The 9,306-nt window shown below is 35.8% G+C and overlaps 1 protein-coding gene across 1 annotated transcript in view; it reads right to left on the bottom strand.

Annotated features, from left to right (window-relative positions):
* The window catches only part of LOC107683884 (solute carrier family 12 member 5-like), a 59,476-nt gene that overhangs the window by 38,157 nt on the left and 12,013 nt on the right, over positions 1-9,306 (bottom strand). The gene's annotated exons all lie outside the window — the stretch shown is intronic.

The raw sequence follows: 9,306 nt of genomic DNA, 5'->3' as shown, positions 1-9,306 counted from the left end.
GTGACGTCTGACGTCTCCGTTCCCTCCTTCAGGGAACGAGGGTTACATACGTAACCGAGACGTTGTTCCGTTTTATCAGTTCCCTCCTTCAGGGAACGAGGGTTACATACGTAACCGAGACGTTGTTCCAGCACGAGTTTTATCAGATCTAGACAGAAAGTGGGGGCAGAACAGAGGAACAGCATCAGGGTCAATCCTGGAACAGGCGGAGTCGAAGAAAATATCCCAAACAGGATTAAGCCCCAGATTTACTGTTTGTTACGCGGATCCCTTTTCACCATGATATTGGGTCACATCTATTTAGTCTTGAGTAAAGTAGAAAAGAAACCAGCGATTGTACAAAAGATATTACTGTTAATTAAATAACTGCTGATCCTCAGATTCAGGAGCTTTGATGATAAAAGACAGTTAAAGACCTGAAATATTAAAGATGATGTCTGCTAATAAGCTGCAATGAGAGGCTTTGTTTTAGAGAAAACTGACAAGAGAAGTAATAAAGGTGGAGAAATAGAGACACTATAAGAGCTTGAGGCATGTCAACTCTCTTTCACAGTTCTCAAGTGTATTTAATGCAGAGGAAATTAACCTAGACTTGGGAAAATGACATATCTAACAGGTCTGTTTTGGTGTGTATCTTTTAAATGCTTTTTTTCTCAGTAGTTCGACTGGATATACAAGCATTTATCCTCAAGCCAAAAGTGCTGATTCATGGAGCTGGCAATGTGGAGTTGGTGACAAAGAAAACTAACACTATGCCAACTGGCTTAATCCAAACAAACTTAATGGTGGAAGGCTTCAGTGTGGGCAAAACATACAAACTGTCTGAATTCACGAGCACAGAATTGGACATATGGTGGAGATTTGATTGAGAAGCCCTCCAGGGTGAACAGACCAGCAGTCATTTATCTCATGTCATAAGCTCGTCTGTATGTGCTGTGAATGTCTTGAGGTGGATCTAAATTAGTGTTTCAGAGCCAAAGGCTGACCAGTCTTGCATAGTAAGACATTTGACTATCGTGGAAGTTCTCAAACATTTTCAGGTGGCAGACCACGTCACCAATAAAACAAAAATGATGGAAAATCTGGGGGAATCCACCAGCTTTCAGCAACCTGATAACAATTACCTGACATTTTAAATTCTAGGTTATTTATTTATTTATTTTTATCCTGTGTCTTGAAACACTAAATTATATTGATCCATATTTTACCACCAATTTACCAATTTTATGAAGGTTGCACAATTGGCCAAAAAAATCTACTATAATTTTGACAATTGTAATCTTGATCAGCAAATCAGCATATTAGAATGATTTCAGAAGGACCAAGCGAAAATTCAGCTGTGCCTTCACAGTAATACATTTCAAAATATATTAAAATAGAACTCATATTTGTTTATGTCTCACAATTCTGCGTTTATATCATGGAGTTCTGCCCCACCCCCCCCCCAAAAAAACTGACCAGTCTTGCATAGTAAGACATTTGACTATCGTGGAAGTTCTCAAACATTTTCAGGTGGCAGACCACGTCACCAATAAAACAAAAATGATGGAAAATCTGGGGGAATCCACCAGCTTTCAGCAACCTGATAACAATTACCTGACATTTTAAATTCTAGGTTATTTATTTATTTATTTTTATCCTGTGTCTTGAAACACTAAATTATATTGATCCATATTTTACCACCAATTTACCAATTTTATGAAGGTTGCACAATTGGCCAAAAAAATCTACTATAATTTTGACAATTGTAATCTTGATCAGCAAATCAGCATATTAGAATGATTTCAGAAGGACCAAGCGAAAATTCAGCTGTGCCTTCACAGTAATACATTTCAAAAAATATTAAAATAGAACTCATATTTGTTTATGTCTCACAATTCTGCGTTTATATCATGGAGTTCTGCCCCACCCCCCCCCAAAAAAAGACTGAATTGTGAGATAAAAAGTTGCAATTAAGATTTTAAATCCATGATGTAAACTTAGCATTTTGAGGGACAAACATAATGGCAAGAGTTTCTATCTTCCAATTCTGTATATAAAAAATATAGGTTGTTGTGACTTTTTATCTCACAATTCAGGCACAACTCAGAATCTGATTAAAAATACAGCAAAACCAGTATAATTATAATATAAAATAACACTTTTCTGTTTTAATATATGCTCATTTGAAGGAATTTAAAAGTTTAAAGGTGGAGAATGTAAAAACAGCAGTTCATGACAAGAAAATATGTGGTTTTCTGAGTCCTGACCTTAAGCCAATTCAGATGCTGAGGCATAAGCTAAAGAGCTGTGCAATTAAGACAACCCAGAAGGATCTTTAAGTAACTGAACAGTAGGCTCTACAAGGCAAACGGAATTCAAGGGTTCACTTACTTTTTCCACACTACACTGTGAATGATTGCTCAGTGTATTCAGTAAACATGTGAAAAGTTCAACTGTTTGTGTATTATCAGTATAGCCAGATTGTGCTTGTCTGTAACTGTGCATTAAACTAAGATTAGACTACATTTTATGAGCAGAATTCAGAAATTTTCAAAGGGTTCACAAACATATACAGTATATAGGCTCTTTCATTCTATAATACTTGTCTGTTTGCAGTGCGCTATTAAAGTCAGAGTCAAAAGGTTCTGTGCAACAATGGCAAGCATTGTTCTGTGTCTAAATCTCTGGTCGTTCACAGTCTTTGCCCTCAAATCCTTTGTGTGGTGTGCGTGAACATTATTGACACAAACCTTCATGTCCCCAGGAGAGCTCACCACCAATTCAGTGACTCAAATCTTACATAATGACTGTCCAGACCACAAGTCAGAAGCGCAGAGAGGACCGCAGCTGTGTGTGTGTCTGTGTATGTAGACCATAGCCAAAGGCAGTACTGCAGCTGCAGCGTGTTACGTTCTGCAGAAATCCCTCAGCACTGCCATTACAATAAATGTGTATGTGATTGTGGATCAGCGTAGTGAAACAGACAATATATAATACACAAATATTATTACGCATATATGCATAGACGCACACTTAAGCATACTTGAATACTTAAGTGAGAACTTAATGTTTTCAGGCAGTACTTGCATCTTAATTGCAAATAACTGAAAATGTAATGTAGTTTAAAGTTATATTAAATGCCATTACCTGAACTTAAGTGTGCTTTTTTGACTCACTTAAGTAGAACTTAAAGTGAGTCAAAACCTATCCCATCTATAGCACACCTGTACATACAATTTATTATTTTTTTGTGGATTATATTTATGCATGTGTATTTTATTCACATCTCATTTTTATTTTCTGTGTGTTGTTGTTGTCTCCGTGTACTGGAAGCTTGTGACACTATAACAAATTCCTTGTATGTGCAAACATACTTGGCAATAAAGCTCTTTCTGATTCTGATTCTGATTAAAGGGATAGTTCACCGAAGAATGAAAATTCTGTCATTAATTACTCACCCTCAGGTCGTTCCAAACCTGTAAAACCTTTGTTCATCTTCGGAACACAAATTAAGGTATTTTTTATGAAATATAAGAGCTTTCAGACCCTGCACAGACAGCAACAAAAATTACGGTTGAACCACTGATGTCACATGGACTATTTTAATGATGTCCTTACTAACTTTCTGGGCCTTTTTGTTAGCTCCATTGCTGTCTATGCAGGTTCAGAAAGCTCTCGGATTTCATCAAAAATATCTTAATTTATAAAAAAATATCTTAAAAGGTCTTATGGGTATGGAACAACATGACAGAATTTTCATTTATGGGTGAACTATCCTTTTAAGTACATTTTTATACATAATTTGATAATTACTTCTATTGTCTTTGAAATATGGTTAAACTGTACTGCTGAATGTACTGACAAGCATTTATGGTAACTAAAATATACTTAATTGTCATTTCTCTTGAAACGTATGCAATATATTTAAATATACTACTAAGTATGCAATTTAGTACATTTATAATAACTGACTTTTTTCGTCAATAACTAATAACTGTTAAATAATAATAATAACTGACGTTTCATTGTCATATAGAATAAGACACTACAGTTAAAATTACATATGACAAAAAAAGCATGACAAATGTTATTAAAACATTATGTTATTAAAATTATGTAAAATGTACCTCTGCAATTACAATGACAGCTTTTAAAAAATACTCTTTTTAAGATTTTAGGTACACTACAAGCGCATATTCAATACAATTAAGTGCACTTCTTTTTCACATGGGATGTCCTGCGGTATACACTGTCAAAATGTTGTCATGTAACCTAAAACATGGGAACATTTAAAATTAACTGGTGGTTATATTAAATATTATATTATAAAGTATAATATTACGAATTTTAAAAGTGTACTCAAGTGTGTTAAAAAGTGTACACTCTTCAAGTATACTTAAGTTGCCATATATTCCATTAATATGATATAATCTTCAAGTACAGTGTTTTAAAAAATATACTTTTAAGATTTAAAATACACTGCAAGTGCACATTCAATACAATTAAGTGCACTTCTTTTTCACAAGGGTCTGGCTCATAGCAGGCCTACAGTATACAGTACAGACCCTTGTGGCTCACTACAACACAAATGGCCTTATAGATACAGTACAGGAATAGCACAATTTGATGTGACAACTGAATGCCACTAAATATGGGTCCATTTAACTAGCAGATTGTTTAAAACACCAGCAAAGACTAGATCAGCACAGGTTGTGTCTCTCACGTGGTAGATTTATCCCAAAATGGACAGTTTACACTAGCTTTCATAGGCTTTACTAGAAGTGTGTCTCACTAGGATTATCCCACATGCGGAGTGGGTGACCGTGGCATGCCAGATATTGCACTAATTTCAGTAAATAGGCCACCTGAACGCAAGCGCACACGTACAAAGGCACGCGCAGACACACGGCCACAGCTGTCAGATTAATGTTCCACTGAAGGTACTGACACACAAAGTGCTGCAGAGCTGCAAAGGTGCTGCTGTTGGCCTGAGTAACGTCTCCCTCCCTCCTTTTCTCTGTTTTCATCTTCCTCCCACTCTATTGTCGCAGACTCTTTGATGAAATCCCCCAGCTGTCTTGCTCTCCTCACGCTGCAGTCTGCCAGTCAAAACGCACCTTTCATAGATGCTGCTTATCTGAACAGATTCATGGCCATATAAAAAGTCCCGGCTGTACTGAAGCAACGTGAATACTGTACAGCATCGGTGCTCTGACGCAGCAATTTTTTAACACTTGCAGCAGAGGATAGATGCTGAACATTCTTTAATGTCTAGGTTCATTGGTCCCGAGACTTGCATTGACTTAGAGATGACACAGCATGGGAGTGAAGCGGGAACAGTCATTCTGAATTAAATCAATGGTTGCCGAAGGACAAGTAAAGCGTTGCCAGGGAACAGGTTGCTTAGTAACAACAAAGAGTTGACTGGTATTCAACGGCTTAATCATAACATACCTTCACTAGCCTGTCAAACCGCGTCCTTCAGTGCAGCAAGGTTAAACATCCACCCTGAGAACATTTATTTGCAATAAATTATACTTTAAAGGTGCCATATGATACACTTTTGTCACATTTTATTTTGTATAGCATTTTGTGATATCAGTACCTTAAAGGATTAGTTCACTTCCAGAATGAAAATTTCCTGATAATTTACTAACCCCCGTGTCATCAAAGATGTTCATGTCTTTCTTTCTTCAGCCGCAAAGAAATTAAGTTTTTTTAAGAAAACATTCCAGGAATTTTCTCCATATAGTAGACTAAAATTGAGGTCCAAATTGCAGTTTCAATGCAGCTTCAAAGGGCTCTACACGATCCCAGCCGAGGAATAAGAGTCTTATCTAGCCAAACGATCAGTCATATTCTTAAAAAAATAAAAATATTATATACTTTTTAACCATAAATGCTTGTATTGCACTAGCTCTGCGATGTGCATGCATGACTTCACGCATTGCGTAATCACGTTGGAAAAGTCACATGTGGTTAGTTCTTCGTCTGTGTACTCCGGTTCAAAAAGGTACGGTAAAGGTAAAGGTATAAAGTATATATTTTTGTTTAAAGTATACTTTTTGTTTAAAGTATATATTTCCGCCAACGCCACGCGTGTGTGATTACGTAATGTGTGAGGTCGAGCTAGTGCCAGATTAGCATTTGTGGTTAAAAAGTATATAAATTTGTATTTTTCTTCGAAAATGACCAATCATTTAGCTAGATAAGACACTTATTCCTCGGCCGGGATCGTGTACAACTCTTTGAAGCGGCATTGAATCTGCAATTTGGACTTTCAGCCCGTTGGTCCCACTGAAGTCCACTATATGGAGGAAAATCCAGGAATGTTTAGACGGGTGAGTAAATTATCAGGAAATGTTCATTTTGAAAATGAACTTCTCCTTTGAAGCCATAATCTAATTATATATTACTATTTTTCATTTTTTCTCAGACTAAGTTTTTGCTGCACTTTAAAAAAAATGTTTTGTAACCTGACAATGGTTTTATTCAGGTTGAAATAACCGCATATGATTGCTTTTATCAATATTTTGCATTTAAGACTTCTATAATTACATTATAGCTAATTATTATTATTGTTTTTGAAAGTAGCTGATGCTTACTAAGGCTACTTTGATCAAAATAAACTAAAAACAGTCATATTGAGTGATATTGAAAAACAAGTTTTCTATTTGAATATATTTTAAAATGTAATTTATTCCTGTGATGAAAGCTGGATTTCAGCATCATTACTCCAGTCTTCAGTGTCACATGATCCTTCAGAAATCATTCTGATATGCTGATTTGATGCTCAAGAAACATTTCTTATTATCATCAATGCTATAAACAGTTGTCCTGCTTAATATTTTTTTTGTGGAAACTGAGATACATTTTTTTCAGGATTCTATAAGGAATAAAAAGTACAAAAGAATAACATTTATTGTAAATAGAAAATCTTTTGTAATATTACTTATGTATTATTTAATAATTTTAATGTATCCTAGCTTAATAAAAGCATTAGTAGTGTAAATTGCCTCTGTACTGTACATGTTAAGACTGGTTGTGGGATGTTTCTGGAATGAGCTAATTATGGCTGAACCTCCCATGTATCTAGAAATTAGTATTTTATTCTTGTCTCTGAAATAATTTCTGATTACTTCATCGTGACTAGGTGGGCCGAGTTGCTGAATACTGAATTGAATTGTTATGCAGATGTGGGCAGTTTAATGTTAATACGCTCATGGTTGATGTTTATTTCAAAAGAGCAAGAAAAATCCTGTGTTCCACAGCTCCTTTTAAACTACGTACAATGTTATATGAATGCACATTTGGAGATACTTAAGAAAAGACATTGTAGTGCTGTGTAACTGAAGGGCAGGGACTGACCCACTGTACAGCCAAACTTTAAATCAAATCAAAGTCTCTCCAGGTCTGATATACAGCTATTGACACCGACAGACAGCTATTAATACAATAAGCTAGGCTGAGTGTCTTTCTCTCTCTCTCTCTCTCTCTCTCTCTCTCTCTCTCACTTCACAGGGTCACTCTTAGCATGGATCAGATTTAATCTCCCATATTGGCTCGTCTGGCACTGACATCGCATTCTCCTGCAGTCCATTCCACCATCTCCCATCTATTCTATTCTATTCTCATCTATTCTATTCTATTCTATTCTATTCTATTCTATTCTATTCTAAGCTCCAAATAAAAAAAGGCAGCACAGAAGCAGCATAAAAGTAGTCATGATATGTGTACTATAAATTTTCTCATTTACTCAGTGTGTTTTAAATTAAAACCTGTAAGACTTTCAAGCTTTAAAAAAGATGCAAAATTACCATAACCGATGAGGTAGTAATAAAGCAGGTATGTCCGATTTATGAAAAAAAAAAAAACATTCTTTTGAGATCTTTTCAATTAATCATTTGATCCAAAAAAGTCAATCTAAATGATTAATTGATTAATTGAACCGATTCGGAGTTGGGTTCAGCTCACTGACTCAGTGATTCAGTTACAACAGTTAGCCGCCCAATGGAGGGGAACATTATCAGCCACGTACAGTTCATTTCTATTTTCTAAATCTGTGTTATTATTCTTATTGTGTATTATTCCTCCATGGATATGTATCATTTTTTTTATGTCATTTTTAATCAAAATATCATAACACAATCTTCCAGCGAAATCGATATTCAGTGTTACTTGGATGTACATTACAATACAGAAGAAAATATCTGTCACTACTTACATTACGTTATAACTTTAAATTAAACTTTTAACTTGGAGTAAAAGCCATACAGATAACTTATGATATTTCTATGATCCATTATGTGTTTTTGGGCCAGATTTACTAACAGCTTGCAAAAGCGCATACCTTCTTTTGGCATTAGAAAACTATTGTCAGGATTTACTAAAAGCATGTGGTGAAAAAAATTGTGATAAAAAGGTGTCAACAGATATTTTTGCAACCAAAAATTTTAAGTACTGCATATTCATTTGTACCATTTTCCCTTTCAGACACAAAATTTATGGGAGGAGAAGGGCAAGGTGATTTACTGTACTACGGTTTGCGGTAGACAATTTACTGGTATTTGCGCCAATATTTAATGAAAAAATTCTTAACCAGTTTTGTATTTCAAATGGCTGCGATAGCTGCTGATTTGCGCTGCTCTTGGTAGATTGCATTGGTCATTATGGAAATGATCTGGCTGCATCTGTGTTCTTTAATTTGCTCGGCAGATCAACCAAACTTGTCACTCCGATCTGTACTTTTATGCGATTGTGATGCTAATTTGCACTGTTTAGTAAATCTGGCCCTAAATCTGCATTATGTTAAAATCCAAAAGCAAATGCATCTGTAATCACATGCCTTAGGTGAAACTGTGACATCTCTGATGATAAATTGATATGCAGCATAATATACAAATCCAACAGTGTGATTGAGTACCTATCCCTATAAGCCTATTGTTGGGGGTTCTTTCAGGAATGCATCTCTGACCTTGCACCTCCATCCATGCACCTGCACACACACACACACACACACATGTCTGGTTTGCTATCCTTGTGGGGACTCTCCATAGGCGTAATGCTTTTTCTACTGTACAGACCATATATTCTATTGCTCTACACCAACCCTACACCTAAACCTACCCCTTACAGGAAACTTTGTGCATTTTTAGATTTTCAAAAAACTTCATTCTGTGTGATTTATTAGCTTGTTTACCCGTGGAGACCTCAATTTAGGTCCCCACCGTGACACGAGCCCCCATGAGTCTATGTGTATTCAGGTTTAAGTCCCCACCAGAATAGAAAAACAGGTACACACACACACACACACACACACACACA

Source organism: Sinocyclocheilus anshuiensis, unplaced genomic scaffold (genome assembly GCF_001515605.1).
Source record: "Sinocyclocheilus anshuiensis isolate Anshui unplaced genomic scaffold, SAMN03320099.WGS_v1.1 scaffold1625, whole genome shotgun sequence".
Classification (NCBI taxonomy): Eukaryota; Metazoa; Chordata; class Actinopteri; order Cypriniformes; family Cyprinidae; genus Sinocyclocheilus; species Sinocyclocheilus anshuiensis.
This window is presented reverse-complemented; position numbering and strand designations above follow the sequence as displayed.